The 23,668-nt window shown below is 36.8% G+C and overlaps 1 protein-coding gene across 1 annotated transcript in view; it reads right to left on the bottom strand.

The window, feature by feature from the left end:
- PLD5 (phospholipase D family member 5) overlaps window positions 1-23,668 on the bottom strand; it is a gene marked incomplete at both ends in the record, with an annotated part of 156,907 nt that overhangs the window by 97,393 nt on the left and 35,846 nt on the right. The gene's annotated exons all lie outside the window — the stretch shown is intronic.

Below are 23,668 nucleotides of genomic sequence, written 5' to 3'. Positions count from 1 at the left end.
ACTAAAGAAAATTTGCACAATCTCAAATATATTTAAATAATAATTTAAAAAACTCTTGATTTCTATCAACCCTGTGCATGAACTTTTATTCAAAAAAAGCTTTATAAAGAAATAGGAAACAGAGAAAGTGCAACCTCATATTTCTTCCCGAAAAACAACTTCACAGTACTTCCATGTTGGGTTTTTTTTTGGTTTTTTTTTTTTTTGCCTTTAAGAGGTAATAAATTTCAGGGTACCACATGCACATAAAGAAAAGGGCCCACCATTTTTTTCCTTTTTTTTTTCCTTTCTTTTTTTTTCTTTCTTTCTTTTTTTTTTTAAAGTGATTTTCCAAAACTTCCACTTGAGTGTGCATCCCAGGAGAACCACACTCACACTTGTCAGAACAAATCAGATGTTTGTACAGAAGAAATGAAACACTCGTCAGTAACACAGTAAAACAACTCACTGAGTGAGACAGAAAGAAATTTTCTGAAATTCAGTGAGAAATGTATTCCTTTACCTAACACTGAATAAATGTAGGTTATACGTGTGTTTTAAATATAATGCTTGTTAAACATTTTTATAGCTTCCAAGTACATATTTAAATCTGTGCCAATATATTATCTAAAATCTTATAAGAATGTAGCATAAGAAAACCCTCTTCAAACATTCACAACATCTACTCCTGAAATAAATGCAATATGTACTTACTTTTCTGCTAGGTGTAATCGTGGTAACTTATAAACAAGAATTAGAAGCAAGTGCATTTGGGTACCCAAAAGCGAAGCTGTAGTCATGTGCACAGTAGGATTTAATAGAGAAACGTTAAAATACTGCCTTATCATAGTGGTGAGAAAAACTAAGAAGTGCCAAAGAGGCATTTGGACCTGGGACACTGCTTTATGCCCTTTCCTCATCAGGACATCTAATCTCTTGCTACGATGACCTTTGTCTCATGCAGTTTGTTACAATTCCCCAAGTGTATTTGCAGAAACTGCTGCAGCTTCTTCCAAGCGCTGAGTTTATCACCGTGGCAGCAAGACAGCAGAGCTACTCCCATGGCAGTAAGCCAAGCAGAGCCAGGGCTTACTCTCTAGCCCTGAGGGCAGGGGAAGCCAGCCAGGACAGCTCGTGGCCCTAATGCTCCTTTCACTCTAATCACAGGATAACTGCAGTCGTTCTGCTCACTGGGAACAGTCCTGAGCCCATATTTCGGACAAAGATTGACAAAATTGTCACAACTGGCATCCTAGCTACTATCCTAGCTACAACACTGCTCCACCAATTGACTCCTACCTTCGTGCTGGGTGTCTTCACAAGCAAACAAATAACCACAGAGCATCCCAGGGACTGGAACAGATAGGAACACATCAGCCTTCAAAATTGGGCCAGCCAGACTAAGGCAGCAAGAGATGTTGCATTAAAAGGAGTCACCAAATGTCCCTGAAAGTCTTGCTTAAAGGCCAAAAGGTATGTAAAAACTACAGAATATTTAACATGATATCATAAGAAGAAGAAAACAAAAAAAAAGCAGGTGAGCCTGACAAGTAATGTTCCTTCAACACCAGGAAATTTTATGGTAGTAATTTCCAGGTAGTGATATCCCAAGAATAAAGAAAGTGGAAGGCCAAAATAATCCTCCTGATCTACCTTAAATCCCATTTCACATCAATTCAGGGAACATACTCAAGGCTTCTAGACTTCAGTGTTGTAGCTTGAATTTGTAAAAAGCTTAAATCCCTATTATTTCAGTTCTGAGTGTGTACATTTCACAAACTTTGCAGTTTGACTGCTTCTCAGTATGAACAGCATCAATTTAACATGATGAATAAGACCAAGCTAAAAAACTAGAATAAAAAATTAGGCATTTCTGTTTGAATATAATAACAGATTAGTTGTTTCAATGTTTTATTATTTTTTTATTTTTTATTTTTTATTTTTTTTTAAAGTCCCAGCTCAACAGCATATTGACTTGTAGCACACAGGACCTATAAAATTCACCCACACTATAAAGAACTTTATCAAGCTCCAAGAACTCTGCTTTTTTTCTTTGAATGAAGGATAACACAAAATATACAATTTTTTGAAAAACTAAAAATCCCAAGTTACAACTCTCCTAATCCCAAACATTTAATCACAGATCTGAAAGGCTGGGTAAAGATCATTAAAAAAAAACATTATACAGATAGTAAAGGGGATTTTGAATGCTTTTACAGTTGAAATTACTCTTGCTGAGTGGTGATTTTTGACAACATTTAAACATATATATTAGATTAGGAATGAATATTTAAATACTGCTTATCTTCAAATTGATGCTAATATTATTAAAGAAGAATGAAAAATAGCTGTTGGCACCAAACGTGTCTCCTGAGCTTTTCTTTTGACAGTGATAGTAAATCTTAATTTCCATCACTAGCGTCAAAACTGCAGGCAATTTTATAATAGGCTTTTTCTAATTAAAGCTGATCACAACAGTCCATGACCCTATTCTATTCCACTATCCACACGTGCATGCATGTGGGAGTAACAGCAGGCTTATTGGAAGAAATTAATTCAAAATAGAAAAGCTCACACATAGAGACATTAGAAGGAATCTGTTAGATTTGCTGTTTGGGCTCAAGTCCACATGCTTGGGAAAACTGCTTGATGTGACATTGCTTTGCCTTGGCTTGGCAACTAGGATCTGAGCTTGTCAGCTTTCTCCTTCTGCTTCGATCAGAAAATGCCTAAAACCCCTTTGTCTTTCATACTTCAACACTTAGTTAAGGAATACAGATTAGAGAGAGAACTCTAAAGCTTATATAGTCCATCTCTTCATAAACATGATTAATTTATACAAGCAGTACTTTAAGAGATATTTATCTACCCTGTCCTTAAGAATTTCCAGAAAGAAACTCCCGCAGAAATAAGGACTATAAAAAATGCTGTTATTTTCCACTTTCATGAGCAAAATGTGTTTATTTCACTTGCCTCATCCAAGTTAATACCAATGTTTAAAAGAAATCCATCAAAACACTGCATTCACTAAAAGAAAGCATGGTACTTTCATGCTGTTATGCTCCTAGGTAGAGAGCGAGAAAAAGAACAAAACCTGCACAAAATGAGTATGCAGTGCAGCACCATTCAGAGAAGATTTTCATTTGAGAAGAACGTTATCTGTTTATTTATCATTATATCATTTCTTATCATTAAGAAAAATGATAGCCTGTGGCAGTTAAGGTTGCATCAGAGCCGGGGCTATCCAAGCAGAATTTCAAATGAGAGCTAGAAGAAAAAGCCATCCACTTTCATTGCATACCCATTGCTCAAAGCCTGGTAAGAATTCTTCAATGGCCCATAAAGCTTACACTTTCTTCAGAAACAATAGGTATTTCTAACACGGTAAATGTAAAGAGGAATTTACTTTTCCCTCAGCACAGTACAAAAAAAAACCCAACAAAACAACACCTCATCTCCCCAAACAAGAGCCACAAAATCACCACGTTGCATCTACTGAGAGAATTGAGTACATAACAACCAAGCATGATATGGCTTTGAAATAATGCTTTATTTTTATATCCATTTGGAGAACAAAGGAGGCAGGATTTACACAGCATACTAATACAGAGGTCATTTTTGCTTGTAAGAACCACAGAGGCTCTGAGAGAGGTTTTCAGTAGCCTGCTCCTTCCTGTAGTGTGTCTGAAGATCAGTATGAGAAGCATTCCTGTTCAGCACGAGTAGCCTGTCCAACAGCTCATAAAATTTTGCACAATTGGGATTGTATGGCATGCTATGCTACATGCTTAAGTACTGTGTTCAGTTTTGGGCCCCTCACTACAAGAAAGACGTTGAGGCCCTGGAGCGTGTCCAGAGACAGGCAACAAAACTGGTGAGAGGCCTGGAGCACAAGTCTTAAGAGGAGCAGCTGAGGGAGCTGGGATTGTTCAGTCTGGAGAAAAGGAGGCTCAGGGGAGGCTCACTGCACTCTATAACTTCCTGACAGGAGGTTGTGATGAGGAAGGGTTTGGCCTCTTCTCCCAGGCAACAAACAGGACCTGAGGAAATGGCCACAAGTTGCACCACAGGAGGTTTAGATTAGCCACACAGAAAGAACTTTTTCTCTCAGAGAGTGGTCAGGCACTGGAATGGCTGCCCAGGGAGGTTGAGTTGCTGTCCAGGCGTTTGGATGAGGAGCTACAAGACATGGTTTAGTGGCTTGTGGTCGTGGAGTCACCGTTCCTGGTCAAGAGGTGTCTGGATGAGGAGCTGCGAGATGTGGTTTAGTAGCTTGTGGTAGCAATGGTAATGGGAGGACGGTTTGACTAGATGATCTTGTAGGTCCTTTCCAACCTTTGATTCTACAATTTGCCAAAGGTAGTATGCAAATGGACTTCAGGGATTAGAAATCTTAGAATCCTAAATTCTTGTCTCTTAAGATCATTATATGCATCTATTAAAATGTTATATAAAAACTGTTTCACATTAATCTGGAATTCACATGCAGCAGAAATATCAGTCTTCAATCTTATAACTAGTATGAATATCTTTCACACTTAAGTCTCTATTGAACATAACTAGGAAGGCACTGATACAAGAGTAGTAGGATATGTCATGTATTTTCAAATTGGTTGGGCCCAGGGAGCTTCATCCTTGTATATTTATGATGAAAGAAGATTTTGTTGATTTTTTTGAGATAAGATGAGATTAAGATATTTGTATCTGGATGAGGTAAAGAGAGAACTTTAAGCATCTTTGCAAAATCGTGAACACGAGTGAAGTGTCAGAAGACTGCAAAAATGGTTTTAAATTAAAGACAAAAATGTGGACAGATAATGGGAGTTCAGAAATAAACTAGTTATTCCAGTTTCCATCTCTAGAGAATACTTGAACAAGTAATGAAGGCATTACATGTAAACATCTGGGAAAAAAGGAATTGGACTGAATAACAGTTTCGTCATGAAAAAGTCACATCAATCAATTTACATTTCCAACTTTCCTAATCCTAAGCCTTGGAGAAGCGAAGAATAACATACTTTGCCCTTTAGTAAAACTTTCTTGCAAACCTGAGGAACTGTGTTGAGATTATTACAGGAGACATGTAAAGCTGGATGGAATTTCATGCTTATTGAAAAAAGATAGGAAGACCCTTTAGATGGATTTAACATGAATGTGCTGCCTGTGTTTTTGTTCACATCTTTATCAACGATCTAAACTGTGAAATAGAAAGGATATGTGCTTACCAAAGCTTTCAATTAAAAAAAAAAAAATCAGGGCAAGGTGAAAGCATGCTGGAAGGCTAGATTGAAATTTCAAAATATTTTTGATAATTTAAAAAATACATTGAAAAATGTTAAAAATCAATTAAGGAAGAAAAAAGAGCAACAAGTAGGTACACGCAAACCATTGCGCAAATATAGGAACTTGGAAAACATTAGAAAAAAAGAGACAATCAAAACGATTATAGGCTGGAACAGATGCTCTGGGAAGAGAAAGCCAAAACAGGGTAGGACTCTGTACTTTGGCAAGCAGAAAATTCATCAGAACATCGGGTACAGTGAAGCCAAAGTTGTTATTCACCAAATATCACAACACCAGAAATGGGGAACGCTATCGAAACGAGGAGGAGTTAAGTTTCAGACAGATCAAATGGAATTGAGCATCTGGAATTTATTACCACAGAAGTCTGTGAAAGCAAATAAGAGCAGCAAGTTTAGAGAGGAATTACACAATTCTTTCAACAACATGTCCTGAGAAGCCTCTAGACAAAACAGGCAAGGATGCACCCTCTAATACAGAAGCTGGGTGACCATGCTATTGTCATTGTTAAACACATCGTAAAGGACTAGATATGCAAGTGGCCAGAGCATTAGGATATATTTTCTTTGCTCTTGTATTACTTAATTATTCCATGGAAGGACCCACTAGTAATAGCGAAGTGCAACATGAAAACAAATCAATCATGCCACACTTCAGTATTGGCTTGCATTTCTATGTCCTTCTGTAATGTTTGTACTGCATACAAGATAAAAATAATCCCTATCTCTACTTCAAGTATGCATATTTTGTTCACCTTTTAATACTGCATGGAGAGAGGTAAGAGAAAAATCATCAGTAACCTTTTACTCATATAGTCACCATTGAAAGTTAATTCTCCAAAAAACATTCTTTAATTTCAGTGCTTTCCAAGCAAATGACGTATATGAAGTCACACTGTCTGCCCAGTATCTTTTCAATCTGTATTTGAAAGAAAGATCTATAGAAATGTAATTATCTCAGATGTTTTATGAAATCCAGTACCCAAAATAGTGCCTCTACTAAGGGAAGGATGGCTGAAAGTTTCACCTTTCAGTGCATGCATGCCTTAGCACCATGCAGCCAGGGATGAGAAGAATCATCCTGCAGGGTGCAGGACTGTGAGCGTGCACCCCCAGCAAATAGTTGTGGTGGTTCCACTGCTTGCTGAACAAATGTTTGATTGAGTAGGTGAGACGTACAGCACAACGACAGACACATTACTATAAAAAGGAAAACTAGAAATTACCTTGGAAGAATTCCAAGGCTTTAAATACGACTTTCCTGAACCTCTTCTATACAAAGCTCTATATACAGGAAGCTATTTAACCTATTTAGAATAGGAGCTCTAAGTCAAAAGTGTTTCCAGCACATGACTAGCTAACCTCTAATGCATTATGTTGACCAGAACTGGCACAGTAGAGGGAACAGTCAAGTGTTCACGTGTCATTTTCCTGAAACAGGGTCCTAACATCTATCCAGGATACACTGACTTAATCTTCATAACAATGCAAGACAGTACTGTAGTTCAGGAAAAACAGAGAAAGGTCATCATATACCCTAAGTACAGCCTACCCAAACTCAGTATCTCCTGGAAGGAAAAATAAAGTGTATTCAACAATCAGCCTGGCTTGAACAACCAACTTAGAATATATTAATACTTGTTAGTAAAAAAAAAAAAAGAAAACAAAGAAAACAAAGAAAACAAAAAGAAAACCAACACCACTGTACATACTATTTCTATATAATAATAAAGATTAACACATCTCTAAACCTGAAGCCTGTAGGTAACTAATCTTACCATAATATTGCAAATAAAAATTGCTGCTTTAGAGAAAGCTATAGTCAATTTCTTTCTTGATGAGCACTTCTTCACATGGTGAAAGATGAAGTACCTTCAGAAAAGAAAGACCAAATTAAAAGAAAAAACAAAAAAACAGAAACACAGCATAAAACCCTAGAAGCGAAAACTGACAGCAACTACAAATTCTAGTCCAAAGATGTTACCATCTAAACAGGTTGCCCTTAAATGTACCTAAATAGCGCAACAAGGTTGATGCTAAAATTTAGAACACTTTTGGCTGATAAAATTTGGTCCTTTACGAGCCTTTCCTGAAGAGCTAAAGATGTCCAATAGTTGCTGCAGTCTTCCCTCTTTCGGGGCAGAATCATGCTGGCAGAGCAACATATATTAGATTGATTCAGGGGGGCGTGTTATGAAGGCATTAAATTAGAAAAAAAGAAGAAAAAAATCACTTTCATTCTGATGAAATAAAATATAACTAATAAAACTTTTCCCTAAATTATATATTGACAGAAGTTCAAAAAATGAGATTATCTCACAGGGGAAGCATTTATTTTTAGCTCATTCTGAATTTCTAGCGACGCTTTGAGTAGATTTGCCACTCAGCCAAACAAGTTAATTCCACTGTCACAGAGAACACAACCAGTGTGACATTCATAATAAGAATTACGTCCTACTTTAAGGAGAGATAAAGGAAAATAAAAAGAGGCTTACAATCCAGAGCTAATCAGAGGGATAAAGGTAAACTAGTTAATCACAGAGATTTTGTGTATCTGATCCATGCTTTCTTTGTTATGACAAACTTGAGAGGTAATTTAGCTACCAAGGCTTTAACTTATAAAATTCTGTACTCCAATTAAATTATAGTATTTATAACTTTTGTATCTTAAACAATTCTACTTGATGGATAATTTCTTTACTGGATGGAAAATACGTAACAATGGGTAACGACTGGACTATTGTTTTGAATTTGGCTTCTAGGAACTCAAAACTCCATACAAAAACTTGGCTCCTACTATTATTTTTGGAAGACCGAAACAGGTATTTGATCCAGAACACTCCTTGCCTGCCCACTTCTCTGAAAAAATTCTGTATGTCAAGATCCTTGAATTTCTGTAGAAAAGGAATAGGAGACAAAAATCTGCCTCCTTAGCATTCTGTCTCATTCACCCGTCACCTGCCAGTGATTCCATATGACTCGTTTTACAGTCAAAGGGGACAGGAGAGTGGGGTGTCACCAAGCGCATCACCCCTTACTCTACATGCAAAGCTCTGACTTCAAGAAAGCCAGACTGGAAGTCTCAGCTTCCATCTCACAAGAGCACCTTGGATCTCCTAGAAGGTTTTCATACCTTCCATGTAAAAGGAGTATTTGAGTTCTAATGGTTTTATCTCGTGATTTTTGTCTCATTTGTGTTTGCCTGTTTTAAATGAAAGCACTCCCTAGCAAAGCAGGTAGGTAAGATTTAGATAAAGGAAAAAATTTTCTCCAAGTGTTCACTAACTGCAATGTCTGTTGCTAGCCATTATTAATAATTGATAATTGATTAGAAAGGCTCTCCCTGAATCACAACAAAAGAAAAAAGCTGAATATTTACAATGGATATAAATGTTTGAGCACATTAAAATATATAAAAGGGAAAGTGAACCAAGAAAAAATGTTAAGAAACAAGTAAGTATAGATCTTCAGTCTTATATTCCTTTCTTTTCCCTCTTTCTGTATGAGATCCATTACAGTGTTCTCCATACAACCTATTGGAGAAACAGAACTTTTCCTAACCCAATGGAGAAACACATCTTTAATGTGAAGAAAAAAAAAAAAAAAAAATCAAGTAAACTAGCAAAAGTATATCGTTTCTGAATGTCCTCTAGATACCCACCCACTATTCCACTATTCCTATTTACCTTGTCCTTCTTCCTGGACACAGCAAACAGCAAAACTATTCAGTATTCTCACAGTTACCTTCTCACAATTTCCATAACTTTATACAAAGTATAATCAATCAACATCATAACTGACAGGACATACATAAAAATAATGTTAGCTCAACTTCTTATATTATCTATTTTGTCCTTCTTGTTTGCATCAAAGTCACTGAAAATTCAGATAAAACAGAGCTCATCATGTAAAATATTTCAATGTGGACGACCACACAGCCAAATGTTGTCTGTCCTGCAGCTCTTCTGTCCACCGGACCACTCTTTTCCTCAACTCATCATCAGTTTTCATGGCACCCGACTGGAAAAACTATTGAACATGTTCATCTTTTTATTACAAACAGTTTAAACAAAATATAAAATGTAGCTTTTTTGAAGTTCTACTTTATTATTCTCAGTTTTGTTGCATAGAATCTCAATAAAGGCAAAAAAAAACCAAAAAACTTAGAGACGGAGATGAACACTGAATACAAAATCACAAATCCTGTAGCACAATAATTTGAAGCAGTAGATACATGTACCTCACTGATGTTTCAATGTCCCTGAAAGGAGAGGAAGTGTATTGAACCACACCAATACAAGTGATGATGTATCCGAGAAAGTTCTGAGAGTAACTGCCAGAGATGTATCACTAAACATTATCACCTTTCATCCTACTGAGCAGTCCAATATTTTTCCCAGCAAACTTCACTGGGAATATTTAAGAGAAGAAATTACATTGTTTGCAATAAAGGCATCATAGAGGATACCATCAACTGGAGAAAACTATTCTGAGCACAGATTTATGCTCACAAAGATCCTGTAAGTCCTTTCTAAACTGCAAAATGAAATGCAGTTTGAGTTCTCAGCATAGATTAGATTAGATTAAGCATAGAAAGTTGGTTTTTAAACATGAAGGGAAAAAGTCTATCAGTCTCCATCTAGCTACTGCAGTTCAAACAGAACAAAATTACCTAGCAACTTATAAACTCAATAAATAACACTGTGCTTATCCAGAGATTGCTCCAAGGACACTGAAACTATTTGCTGTATTTGCAGAAATTAATACTGTCACTTGCTGATGTTTCGTAGCTGTGCAAATTACTTTGTAGATGGCAACTCTGGAAATTTGTCTTTTTACTATATAAGAGCAGACCCAGACTGTAAATGACTGTTTGGGCACATTGACAAAAAGCATCTCAACATTTTTGGCTCAACATGAGAAATTCCCAGTGCTCTGTCCTCTGTTGGAGAATCCCAATTCTTCACACAGCCAGATAAAAGAAAGCACCCGGGTGAAGTTATTGACTGTCTGTGAGATCTACATACACACAAAAACAAAAAAATACAGCGCAAAAAAGTTTGCTGTCATCTTCCACTTGTTTTGCCTTAGGTAAGCACAGCACAGATTACCTAATCTAAAGAATGGTTTGGATGATATGCTTCTCAGAAAGCAATGCCCCACCTCCCCCTCCCTCCAATCTCTCTATCCTGTCATAAAGTCAGCAAAGCTACATCAATCAAGAAGGTTATCTAATGTGTAGGTAAAGTAGGCTACGCTCCTGTGGCAAGACAGGGGAAGGGAACAGGCATGCTCCAACATTTCTGCAAGCTGGAATGGCTACAGGGCAACAGCAATGCCATCAAACTGACCTAATGCTCACTAGATTATGGCATTTCTGAGGTGGCCAAGGCTGATGAGTTTGCAGAAATTCTTTAAGGCTACTTTTCTCAACAGTAATCTTGACATATTGTAGAAGGTGATTAAAACAGAGTTTGCAGATAGTGTCCTCTCTGTAATAGCCTTGGCCTTTTTCTAAAAATCTTTATTATTTTTCCAAAGTACATACAGCCAGTAAAATCAGGTTCTGTTGATGTAATGTTTCAGGATCTGAACTGCCCTTTCAGCAAATCTGAGGGAAGACAGATCTACAGACCAAGATGAGGAAAGTCTATAAAATGAAATAGTACAAGAAACAAAAACTGAAGTTGGAGCTCACCCAAGAAGAGAGACATAATAATAAGATAGAGGAATTTAAAGAACTACTTTTAGAAATGGGAAAAGATAAATACCACAAAAATATTATTGGTATTTTATACTGAGTTACCCTGAAAATGATATTTTGCTTCAGAGGCAAATCTGGCAAAGGCCTAGAGACTCACCCTTGCATCCACAAGGCCAATCAGGGTGAGTGTTCTGGCACTATCATGGTAACTACAGCACTTGTGTCTGCTCAGTGTCCTTGATACTGGAGCACACAGTGAATGAAGAGAGAATCCTGCCGTGGCAAATCTCATATGCAGAAATCTCTTCCATAATGAAGCTATGCTCAAACTCCTTTAATCTTTTTTTTCTTCTCTTTCAGAATAAAACAAGGAATAAAGTCCAGGCTTTTTATATAATGATGGCAGTATATGCTGCTGCTTCTGTGATCGTGTTATCAGCCAAAAGGGTTCTAAATTTTAATTAGTTTCCTGCCTCATCTTTGAAAAGATGTCTTTGCAATGGCAAAAAAAAAAAAAAAAAAAAAAAGGTGCATTTAGACTTTGCAGCATGCCACAACACCTTCACTCAAAAAGTCAGAAAGATTTCAGTATGTTCTACAAAAATCTTTTAACTACTGTCAGAAGTATAAGAAAACATCAAAGTCCCCTAAGATTATGAACAGGTGACAAAAAGGAGCGAGCAGAAGCAGCAATATCCATCTATCATTTTAGATCGTCTTCATTTCTATTAAGTGTTCTGAAACTTTAAATTATTTCAGTTTGCCCCATCAGCCATAGCAAATAGCTTATTACTACTCTTATTATATCTTAGTCCACCCAAGATAAGCTAAGAAAGTGTGGCACTTCATTCCAAAATGCCAGGCAATAATTAAAACACAACATACTGACTGCCAGGAAGACCTCCCTCACTTAGGCTACCTGAAGTACTTTTTCCAGAGCTCTGTTTATGAAGGACCAGAGAGCTTTTTTCTCCTCTTTGAATGCTACACTGAGCTTAACCCCTGCTGTAAGAAATTTCTAAAATCACTAATCTTGTTTGAATTCTATTATTTAATACTTTAGATATTTAGATTATAAATACATTGCAGGTGTACATAGATAGCATGGAGACTTTAAATACCAGGACTCTTTCACTTCAGCATCCTCACTCAAACTCCTTCAGAGGCTGGGATTCAATCTCAGTCCCAAAAAATGGACAGAGATTTAGATTTACCTTAATTCAGAAAGTTCTGAAGATTGAGAACCAAGATAAACATTGTACAACATTTTTTAAAGTGCACCTTGGCTAAAACCAATCTCAGTATCTCCCTCATCTTAAACAAACAAACCCCCCAAACTCCACAGAAATTATCCATAAAATCACACCAGTAAATTACTGAAGGAAGTTAATAATTTTAAGATTTCCACCTCCAAAATTAACAAGTGTTTTTTGAATAAACATGCTTTCATTGTTCATTTTCCTGGTTAAATTACAATTTTTTTTCCAGTAGGCAGACAGCTGATGATACAGTGTTAATCTCATACTAGTAAGGAAGGCAAGAACTGGCAGAAGGATCTCCTCATATGGAGTGACTGCACATAGCAGAAAATGATGGATTGTCTGGATGAGGAGCTACGAGATATGGCTTAGTGGGAGGACAGTTGGACTAGATGATCTTGAATGTCCTTTCCAACCTCGTGATTCCATGATGTAGCTACATACGACACAGCGCACTAAAATACACATTCTTCCAACTTTGTTTCAAAATCAGTTTTAGGCTGAGTAGCACAATCTATGAGCAAGATTACAGTTATACTAAGTAGTTTTATGGAAAATATTAACTAAGTGTCCAGAAGTCAGAGGTCAACTGAATTACTGGAAAAGAAACAAAACATCAAAGAAAAGTCCTTAAATTAATGAATAAATTCTCAATATGCCCACAACCTGAAAGCCACATGCAGTTCTAATCCACTAATCTCAAAAACTTCAGAGCTACAGGAAGATATATGAAAAAAAGAAGCGCAGTCAATAGAATATCCCGAGTTGGAAGGGACCCAGAAGGATCAACCAACCTTGTTCTACACAGGACCACGCAACACTGTCTGAGAGCATTGACCACTCCATGAACTCCAGTGGCTTGGGGCCACGACCACTGTGCACTGAGCAGCCTGTGCCAGTGCCTGGCCACGGTCTGGTAAAGAATCTTTTCCTAATCTCTGCTGCTCCACTGACACAGCTCCATGCCATTTCCTCAGGCCTTGTTGCTGTCACCAGAGAGCAGATCTCAATGCTGCCCCTCTGTTCCCCATGAGGAGCTGTAGGTCACTATGGGATCTCCCCTTCAGCTCTTCTGCTCTGGGCTGAATAAACCAAGGAACCTCAGCCACTCTGTACATCTTGCCCTACAGACCCTTCACCATCTTCATAGCCCTCCTTTGGATGCTCATAGTTTTATCTCCTTGTATCGTGGCACACAAAAATGCACCCAAAAATGCACCCAGAACTCAAGTTGAGCATGGGCTGCCACAAGAGACAGAGCTCTCAGCTGCACCTGCTTAGGAAGTCTGAGAAGTCTGGAAGTCTGGGAGAACTTCTTAGGAAGTTCTCACTTCTGTTTCAGATAAAACATTAGTACAGTTTATGTGCATAGTAAAGAGTGACCATACAAACAGATTTTGTATCTACATAACTTAAAAACGTCAGTGAAGTCATGCCATTCAGATGCTCGTAAATCACAGTAAATTGCACATTTATCTGAACTATCTTGAACTTACCAATTTCAGAGATCACATGTACACTCTGTACATGTAACAAGTACTTAGGCTTTTTGAGCCTGAACTCTCAGCTTATCTTGGAGATGTTCACTGAAGTATCTGTTCTAAAGGACTTTTACAAAATTTCTTTCTTGTGTATCAGTGTAGAGTGACAACATTAACCTGCCAGCTTTATTTAGTCACCATTATAAAGGAAATGTATCATTTATGAAAAATAAAAATCAATCCATGGACAGTTAAGTAAATTTTATCCATAAAATAGGAAGAGAAGGAAGACTAAGATTCCTTTATAGAAAACTTTAAAAATCTAAGGCCATCGGTAGCTGGATTTATGACAGAAGCGTTTATTAATTGGTTTATTAAAATGAATGACACCAATAAGAAAGGCAGTGACAGCTACATACAAAGAGAATCTACATGAATTTAGAGAACTGGTTCCAGTGGCAAAAAAAAAAAAAAAAGAAAAAAAGAAAAATAAAGCTATCATTAGCGATGTTTAAAGGGATGTAATGTTACCTGATTCACCCTGTCAAAAAACAGTAATCCTATCAATTAAGACACAGATAGTAATGTATTGGTTCTAGCCCAGAGACATACATTTTTTTCTGTGTTACTGTACAAGACTTTGGAGCTGCTTAGTCCTAAATACTGAGATATGGTCTGTACCAAGGCACTCCCAGAAAACAAGTACACTAGATTCATGAAGACAGCATTTTGTTTATCTATTTGCATTTTATTTTAATAATTGGGGTTATTAAGAAAATGTAAGGGCTGATCTTAAGTTAGACAAGCATTATGTATACTGATTTGTGTGATTTCATAAGTATACATTTCATACAAATGCGAGCAGTAATACAAATTAATCTTAATGACTGCACAGAAGTACTCTGTATTTTTGCTGTACAGATAGCCTGCTGCTCTTTCACAAACCATAATGGAGGATAAATTTATTCTGGCAGTCCCTCACAATCACCAGAGAAGTCTAGTCTTCAGAATTATCTCCATTTTGCCTTTAATAGGCACCTTAAGTTGTTTTTTACTGTTTTGAATAGACTGTGATTATAGTTAGAGATACTCATCACAACTGAAAAATAAGTAAAAAGGATAGGTTTCAAGCTCTTTGAGTTGCTGTAGTTACCAAAGATTTGGTATGGCTCTGAGGAAACAAGAACATTATACACTCAATATCAGACAATGAAGCAGGATTCACTGACTTTAATGGAACAACTGGCATAAAAGTTGCCACCTTAATTGTTATTACGATGAATGAAAATGTTCCACTAGCCTGGAAGCTTGACAGGGCCATAATTGATAACAATTTCTCCTAAACAGAATTAACAACTAATAAACCAGGTAGAGAATTGTCACCACCACATCACAGTTAAATGACCCAGGCAAAATGCATCTCATACAGCCAGCACAAAGGAGACATACTGCAACTTGGCCGTTCCTGGATATATCTTTGACCAATCTTAACAGAGTTCTTCCTCTTCCATAACTTAATGTTCTCTCTCATGCTCTATAGAGAAGTCTCTTTCTGTTCAGTTCAGGTTTGAGGAGTATTTGCAGTGGGCAAACCACCTAGCAGTAAAAATACTGAGTCTACATCAATTATGTGATTAAGTCAGAGTTTACATGATCCAAGGACCACAGAACTAGTTGCGTAAGAACTAGAGTTATTAAAATAGAAAGCAACACATAGATTCAAACAAACAAAAAAATAACAAAGTCAATTCTATCAGTAAAACAAAGTTAATTAGGATTATCAAAAACAGAAAGTTTCTCAGTCTTACAGAGTAGGATCTCACTCCTAATTTATGAATATTTTTATGAATATTTTAACATCTCTGCAACAGACCCACATTCTTTACACCTACAAATGCAAATCCATTATGGAATTTTTTACTGGATTACTAGTTTCTAAAACTTAAGAAGCCCTAATATGCATGAATAAAGCAAAATAAAGCACTCCTTGCCTTCTATAACATTGATTATTCAGGTAGGAGGAATATATTCCAATTCAGAAGATGAATGAGAGATTTGCCATTTTCTCCTATGCGCTCTTCCTGCTGCTCTTCATTTAAAGATGTAACATCTACAAGACCAATACTGATAGCTCAATTAGAGTTACATTAATGCATTATGAATTTCTTAAAGTAACACTAAAAGCAGCAATGAATCTTGAATTGAAATGCTGAAAAGGTTCATAAATTTAGAGTATCAATAACATATGCACCTTTGTATTATACAGTGTACAGGAAGAAAAACAACAGAATTTATAGCTTTTAGTCTGAACTTAAGCAATGGACTTGGAACTATAATCAGACCCTAAAAAAAAAAAAAAAAAAAAGAGAAATGAATCAGTAATTCAGAGAAGTAGAGATCTAAGTGACTTTAGTGACCAGAGAATAACTTATTTTCTTTCTTAACATACTGCATTTTCATTTATGCTTTCCATACTGTTGCTGTTAAAAAGGTCAAATCAAAGATCAGTCTCCAAATCAAAGCATGCAAAATTATACTGTGCAGAAGACAATGCCTTTCACTCCATAAAGTTTAAAACTTTTGGTTAATTTTTAAGTAAACAACTTCCTAATCTGATTCACTACAATTTACTCGCTAGAAGAAAGGGATAGGGCTTCAGAGACAGAGGCAGAACAGCAGTATGCAGCCTGGACTAGGTCATTTAAGCTGCTTTGCAAGCATAGCTTGAATAGAGATGGTCTTGACAGCTTCCTGGAAAACCTCTTTCCTAATTACAGAAGCTGCACTGAACAAAAGTGATTATGAACCATTGCAGCTGTTAAAGTCAGATGCTTGGAGCTGGAAGATTTGAATGTTCATTCTATATTTTAATTTTCAGCCATGCTGGAGCACGCATTTATGAAATTAGAAGATATTATGGATGTACTCCATTCTTATTGGCTTGCAATGTTTCTTTGAACTCTTGTAAATTCACAGTGGTCAATGGAGATGAGCAGAACGATTCTGTCGATGCTCTTTCATTATTTTCAGGTTACTAACTAATTGAAACAACTTCAAAAGCAAATACACAATTCTTTCCTGAAAACAAAGCTCCCTAGATGATTTTCTAGGAATGGTAAGTGATTTGTAGCTATCAGAATTCATATTATACACCTCCCTCAACACAAATCATCACCAAAAAAACCTGAAGGCTGCAATCTTAATGTTTTGACTAACTCCTCTGATTTCCCATTTCCACTTCTAATTTGCAAGTATCATCCCAGGATGTTTTTGCTGAAGTCTTCAGCACCAGAACTCCCTGGAAATCCTTTTCTCTCAGTACTGAGAAAGGAAGATCATCTGTCGTCAGTGTTAATTGCAATACAGTATTAGAACCACGGTTGTGAGCTTGTGACAATGATTTAAAGATTGGAGATAGTTTTCCAGAGTTTGAGCTCATTCAATTTTTAGCTGCTCTGTTTTACACACCAAAAGCCAGACAAGGGCCATTTTCTGATAACACTTACACATTAAGGGCAAAGACTTGATGGCTCGAGGACCCTACCTCCTCCTCCAAGTCCTCCCCTCCCCTTCAAGAACAGTTGTTTCATGCTGACAAAACAGCATGAGGAAGTTTGGACTGCCACTGTCTAGGGAGCACATATTCCGTGGGCAGGCAGACTATTTCATTTGCCAGAGCTGTCAAGCCACCACTTTCTACAAACACTAGCTTAAGACAAAATAAAAGAAAAATTACAATAAAATATTTTAAAAGCTGCATGTAGAGTGCTGAAGCAAATGCATAGTAATTAACTGGTTTCCTGGGCAACCAGGGGCAAAATGATGAAATCTACCTGCATAAAATTAAATCTTACATTTGGACACTCAAAACTTGCCCAACTTCCAGGTTTTTTGAGCTGCAGTTGTTTTGATTAGCAGCGTGTATCCTGAGGTACAGGAGCATCAGGCTACACTTTTGGGAAGATAAAAGGCAGTAAGATTCCTGTTTTACAACTGTCATTTCAGTACGAAGTATAGAAAGGGCCCAACATACCAGTGCTTCAGCACTTACAATCTGTAAGCAGAAGTGACCTTTCAAAAAATATGAAAAAGGTAAGACTAAATTCAGACACTAAGACTAGCTATGTCTGACTACCTAAACACAGGTGCAAATGTAGCCTGAAGTATTAGAGTGTATAACATGAAAGAAGACATTAAAATCCTAGTGTCTGACTTAGAAATGAGAATTAATGGCCCAAACTCAAAAAGAAATCTTGGAAAATTTCCTCTCTCATTCCCCCATATGTATCCACACTTCTTGAAAGGAACAACGCGGACACGACACAGGTCAAGCGGTCAGGATCCTGCATAAGTCCACTGAACTACACCAAGTCCTCATCCTGATGGACTTCCTGCCTTGCAAGACTAGTATGGGTGCTCCACATACACTGTCAGTCTTTTTTGCCTTCTGTTTGTCAGCATTAGCAAGCGTGAGATCTCTGTAATGAGCTCTTCAGCAATGATTTAAAGAATTACTCTGAAATTTTGTTTACCATACGAAGAATGAAATGAGCACCCTGGCAGATGGGCAAGCATGAAAGAGGTTTTGGACTGTAAATCATTTTTATTTCAGGAATAGATAAGCCCTAGTACAGCTTTCTAAACCAAGGAATCAGACATCTGGAAACCTAATTGTAGCTTAAAAACTTATTTTAATACTTTTTTTTTTTTTTTTTGGTATTTTTTGATATGTAGGACACTGTATGCATGTGAAGGAAAAATAGCATTAACTAGCTAATCAGCTATTACATACTGCCTACAAACAAAATCTATTATGCATGCTTTTCTTCTGGTTTGTATGAAATACCAACCAATTCCTGGAGTAGCTTAACAAAATGACTGGATTCCCATAAGGAATTTGTCCAGGTGTAGAAAAAGTTATGTTTGCATGTAATTTACTAATTAGGATTCAGCAAATAATCTGCTGGAAAAATAAGAAAATAAGAAGTATTCTCTGCAATTCACTCCTTTATTTATGAGTGAGAGAGAGAAGGGGAGAGAATACTCACTCTAAATACGTACACACACACAAAAAAATGACAGGCTTTGTCTGAATTACTTTTCAACTCTTTAAAGAATGGAGACAGGGGAATTTTCATCTTTCAAAATAATGTGAAATCTTCAGAACGCTATTCTCTGTGGTGTTTCCTAGAAGCTTTTCTTCACCAATTTAAGTAAGAACAAACAACGCTGAATTTTAATTAACTGTCAGGTACATCAGTGTATACTCCAAGCCTCCTCCAGGAAACAACTATTTTAGAATTTAAGACAGAAGAGTGTTTATACCACAATAAAATGATATGCATCTCAGTGCAGCACACTGTCAGGCCCTAAAGGTAGCAAAGTACGGTATTCTACGGCTTGTATCTATTTCCCTAGAGAACACTGTCCGTTCAAAAATAACACTTTTGATTTAAAAAGACATAAACACATTTACATTTACAGAACACAGCCTGAACACAACTGAAAAAATAAATGCCCCTACTGATCTCATGGGTGACAACCCTGCCCACAGCAGGCACATTGGAGCTGGATGGTCCTTAAGATCTCTTTCAACTCAATTCTATGGTTCTACTGAAAATACAGGAGGCAAGTGCAGGTTCAGGGTAGGATCTCCATATATATATATATATATATATATATATATATATACATATATATATATATATATATAGATGCAGTGCATTGCCATATTCAGATTCAGATTTCATTTCACTAAAACCAATAGCACCCACTTTAAAAGAAGTTGTACAGGATTATGTTATGAATGCTCTTAAGCCTGACAGAAATATGGCTTCATGGTTGTGGTTGGGATTTCTTGGCAGTAAATGCATACTGAATCCACATACTTTTTCCCAATTGCTGAGATGCTATCTAGGTCAAAATTATGTTTTCTGCGCAACACTTGATAGCAAATCAAAGCTGAACTAGCAAGAACACTCAGCTGCACATCCAAATACAGTAATATATTGTCTTAGTGGAGCACGAAGACAGGTGTAATATCCTAAGGTAGCTCCTATTCAGTAGCAAAGTTTACAGAAAATCAAGCCAAAAAGAGCCTATCTTAAAACTGAGAACAGTGAGCTAGCTCTTATATTTCAGATGTAATGTATGGGCTGCATTATTTGTTGTATTTTTAATAGCAGTTGAGGAAAGCCATTTGATAGCACCAATTAAATCTTTCCAAAACTAATCGCTGCATCATTTTCTATTCACCACGTATGCTCAAAGCATTCTCAGGAGAGATGGGGCCACTTCGAGCTAAAGGCTTCTTTGGGCAACACTGAGAGCACAGGCTACTACCTGCGCTTCTGCTGCAGAGTTTCCAGGTGTGGCTAAGCTGTCTGGTCTTAGAAACAAATGTCACTACACACCATGCCTACAGCTCTGTTTGAAGAAAGCTTAAACAAAATCCACTGAAGCTCTTCCCACACAAAATGGAGGAGTAGTGGGAACTGGAATATTTTTTATGTTTAGGATGTGGTTAATTCCAGGAAAGTCATACCACACTATATGTGGTAGCAAGCATTTGCAAGATTAAGCCCCAAGGAATTGACTGTTTTCATATCCAATGTCTGAGTCACCTTTGAATTACTTTCTAAGTAACACAGTATTTCGTAGCAGGTGAGTTATTTTATTGTGATCTATTCTAGAGGGGTTTTTTTGTTGTTTTTTTTTTGTTTTTTTTTTTTGCTTTTTTTAAAGAAGCATGGATGTGATCTCATAGCAGCAGCAACCACGTACACAAATTAAAGTGCAGTAAAGAGAAGGGAAAAAAACAACCAACAATGTCTTCAGAAAGCTTTCATAGTTCCCATATTTCTACATAAGCAAAACATTTCTAAGCAATGAAACAAACCATGACAATAATGGCCTATATTAGTTCTCTATTAAAATTTCCACATAACAAGTCACTAACACATTTTGATCTAAAATTACTTTCTAAAGAGACAGACATTATTAGAAAAAAAAAAAAGTACATTACAAATAGGAAACTATTCAAAAAACCTTTACACTACTGGTAAATTAATAACATATCCAGAGAAGTAGTTTTTCACCCTATAATTTTCCATTCCTATTAAGCACCATCTCAGGCAACATCTTGCAGGTATCTTTTACATACGTGCATTTAATTATGTTGTTCCTGAAAAAGCCCTCCTACTCGCTCTCCATCATCTATGGGAAGGATGTAAGTGCTTCCCCTCCAGCAGAACTGACAAAGATCTGAGCAAATATTTCACTGTTTTTGGACCATTAAAACGATACACAGCATATGCATTACTTCCATAACTTTGCATGAGGGACTTAATACACCCTCATGCAAAAGTACTAACACCATTCAGGTCATTCTAAATAAACATTCACTAGCAGTTGTGGGATTTTTGGTGTTTAGTTTTATTTTTAACATTTATTCATCCTTAGGATTCTTCTACAAATATTTCCACATTTTGCTTTCTTAAAAAGAGACTTTAAATTGTGAAGGCAACTTCAAACTTGAGAGGTATTGCACTGGGGGAACTTGTGACATACAAACAAACCAAAAAGTACCACAGATATTACCGTAACAAAATCACATGCTTTAAGTTCTAAAGTGTTGTGTAATAACCTTCCTTCTACACAGATAAGAAATTGCATGTTCTCTCTTATTTTACAGCATCATAAATGGTTTCCTCAATTAGATTGTTGACATTTATAATGACTTCAGCGGGTTCTAAAACACAGAAGAACTCACATTTACCCTGGTATGCTTTAGATTTGTTAACTTTTCCCAAGCACTTAACTATACTTATGTCCTATTAGGCTGTAGCACCAATCTTTGTTTAAAGTGAAACACCTGAATACTCAGGTATAATAATACTCTTCTCACAGGTGGAGAAGACGGAACTGCCCATCACTTCTTGGCTACAGGACCACATCAACAGCAAGGGACAAAGGAAACACAGTACATGAGCAGCCAATGTGTACAGAGAGGAAGCAGCTAAGTACAGGGATCTTCCAAACCATCTAAAACAGATGACTGCAGAGACTCCAATACACTCTGCTTGTAGTATTTCTAGTGTGCTGTATTCATCCCTCACACAGAACTCATTTTCTCATGCTTTGCATTTATAAAGAAGCCAATTTTCTTTCCACCTGTGCTGTACTGAAAGAATTATTAGATGCAACTGCTGCTTTTGTGATTGATCCTCTGTAACAGTGGAATGAATAGTAGCACAGAAAAAGGTTTCTTTTTAACCATACCTATCACTTTTGATAATCATACAAAAAGAAAAGTAAGAAAATTTCAGCAGTGTATGCATGCAATATGTTTTGTACAGTCAGTAAAGAACCTAACAAAGGCTAATTGACTTATAGGAGCTTTTCATCATACAGCACTTTTTCAGCATTTCTAAAATTACTCCCTTCTATTTCCTCAATGAAAGAGGAAAAAAAAAAAGATTGAAAGGATTTCTTTTTTCTAGCCTAGATTTTGCAGGCTGGCTTCAGTCAATTGAATGTTATTTATTTTTACCTCAGCGAATCAGAGGTCTGCAAAGTATTTCTTTGTTTATTCAGGACTCGGTAGGTGAAACAGCGTGTTTGGTTGAAATCATATCTATACAGTTCCAAAACTTTCTCTCCAGAACTAATGCTGATAAAATCTACATGATATTACAAAGATTCTTCTTTCTGGACATGAAGGAACAAAAACTGTCAGAAGTATCGACAGGAATAAAGTAAAGTGAGAGGTGCAGTCCTACAGCATCCTTCTCCTTGCCATTACTCCTAAATCAATCTCCATTGTCACATAGTCAAATAAATACCCACTATACTGCCAAAACAGGAATTCTCCCTATTATTGGGTATGCAAATGTATACAAAAAAAAAAAACACATCAGCAGCCACTAGCCTGGTAGCCTTCAACACATGCATTCCCTGGTACCCTGTGACAGAGAGGAAATCATATGAAAGCCATTAAAAAAAGCCACATCTCAGTGAATAACGGAAAGAAAGAACTGAAACACACAATCTAAGTACACCTCTGGCCTACACAGAAGGTTAGCAATACTGAGTTTAAGCCTTGACTATAACCCTACTATAGAAATGGAGGTAGAAGAGCTATGGGTTTCACACGCTTATCTGTCTATTCTTTTCAACTGAATAAAGAGCTACACCAGAGATTTCCTCATTCCAAAATCTTCATGGATCCAAAAGCTTTAGTTCTATACCTGGAGTGTATCTTGGTGAACAGAGGGGAAGTGGAGCTTCTGGCACAGTTCCTGACACTTGTCTCAGAGTCCTCCACTTCCTTATTAAATGATAAAAGAGAGCTGACTGTGTAGCTATATCCCCAGGTGACACAGCTACATTGGAAAACATATTTAAAGAAAATGTCCTTAACTGCTGAAATACACAGTAGACTGAAAACAATGCATAAGACCTGAAGAGCTCAAGTAGCAAGCTTCCCATCACTAAACCTCAAAATCTGGTCAAGGTGTGCAAATGCATCTCCCACCAGCACACACTAACCACTCTCAGTTCTGACCACATCACACTCCTTACTACAAGCACTGGCAGCATACCTTCAGTGCACAACTCTCTGATTGACTTATTTTACATCTCTACATTATCAATTGGCATAGAGGCATCAGTACACTTGTCTACTCTCAGTCATTTTATTTATGTGGAACTCTTAATCACAATTTTTTGCAGTATTCTCAATATGATCAGGACACACACAAGCAATTACGTGCAGCAAAACGTCACGTTGCTATGACGGTCCTAACATACACAGGCAACAGTTTTGTCTTGATATTTCAAAATAGTGTGAATGCTCTAATATGAACATCACCAAGTGAGGAAAACTACAAATTATCCGGCTCACTGTAGCTCTATTTTTTGGGAAGCTGCTCCCATTAATTATTT

The sequence above is a fragment of the Tetrao urogallus genome (genome assembly GCF_951394365.1).
Source record: "Tetrao urogallus genome assembly, chromosome: 2".
Lineage (NCBI taxonomy): Eukaryota > Metazoa > Chordata > Aves > Galliformes > Phasianidae > Tetrao > Tetrao urogallus.
Note: the sequence above shows the minus strand (reverse complement) of the source record. Positions and strands in the feature narration are given on the sequence as shown.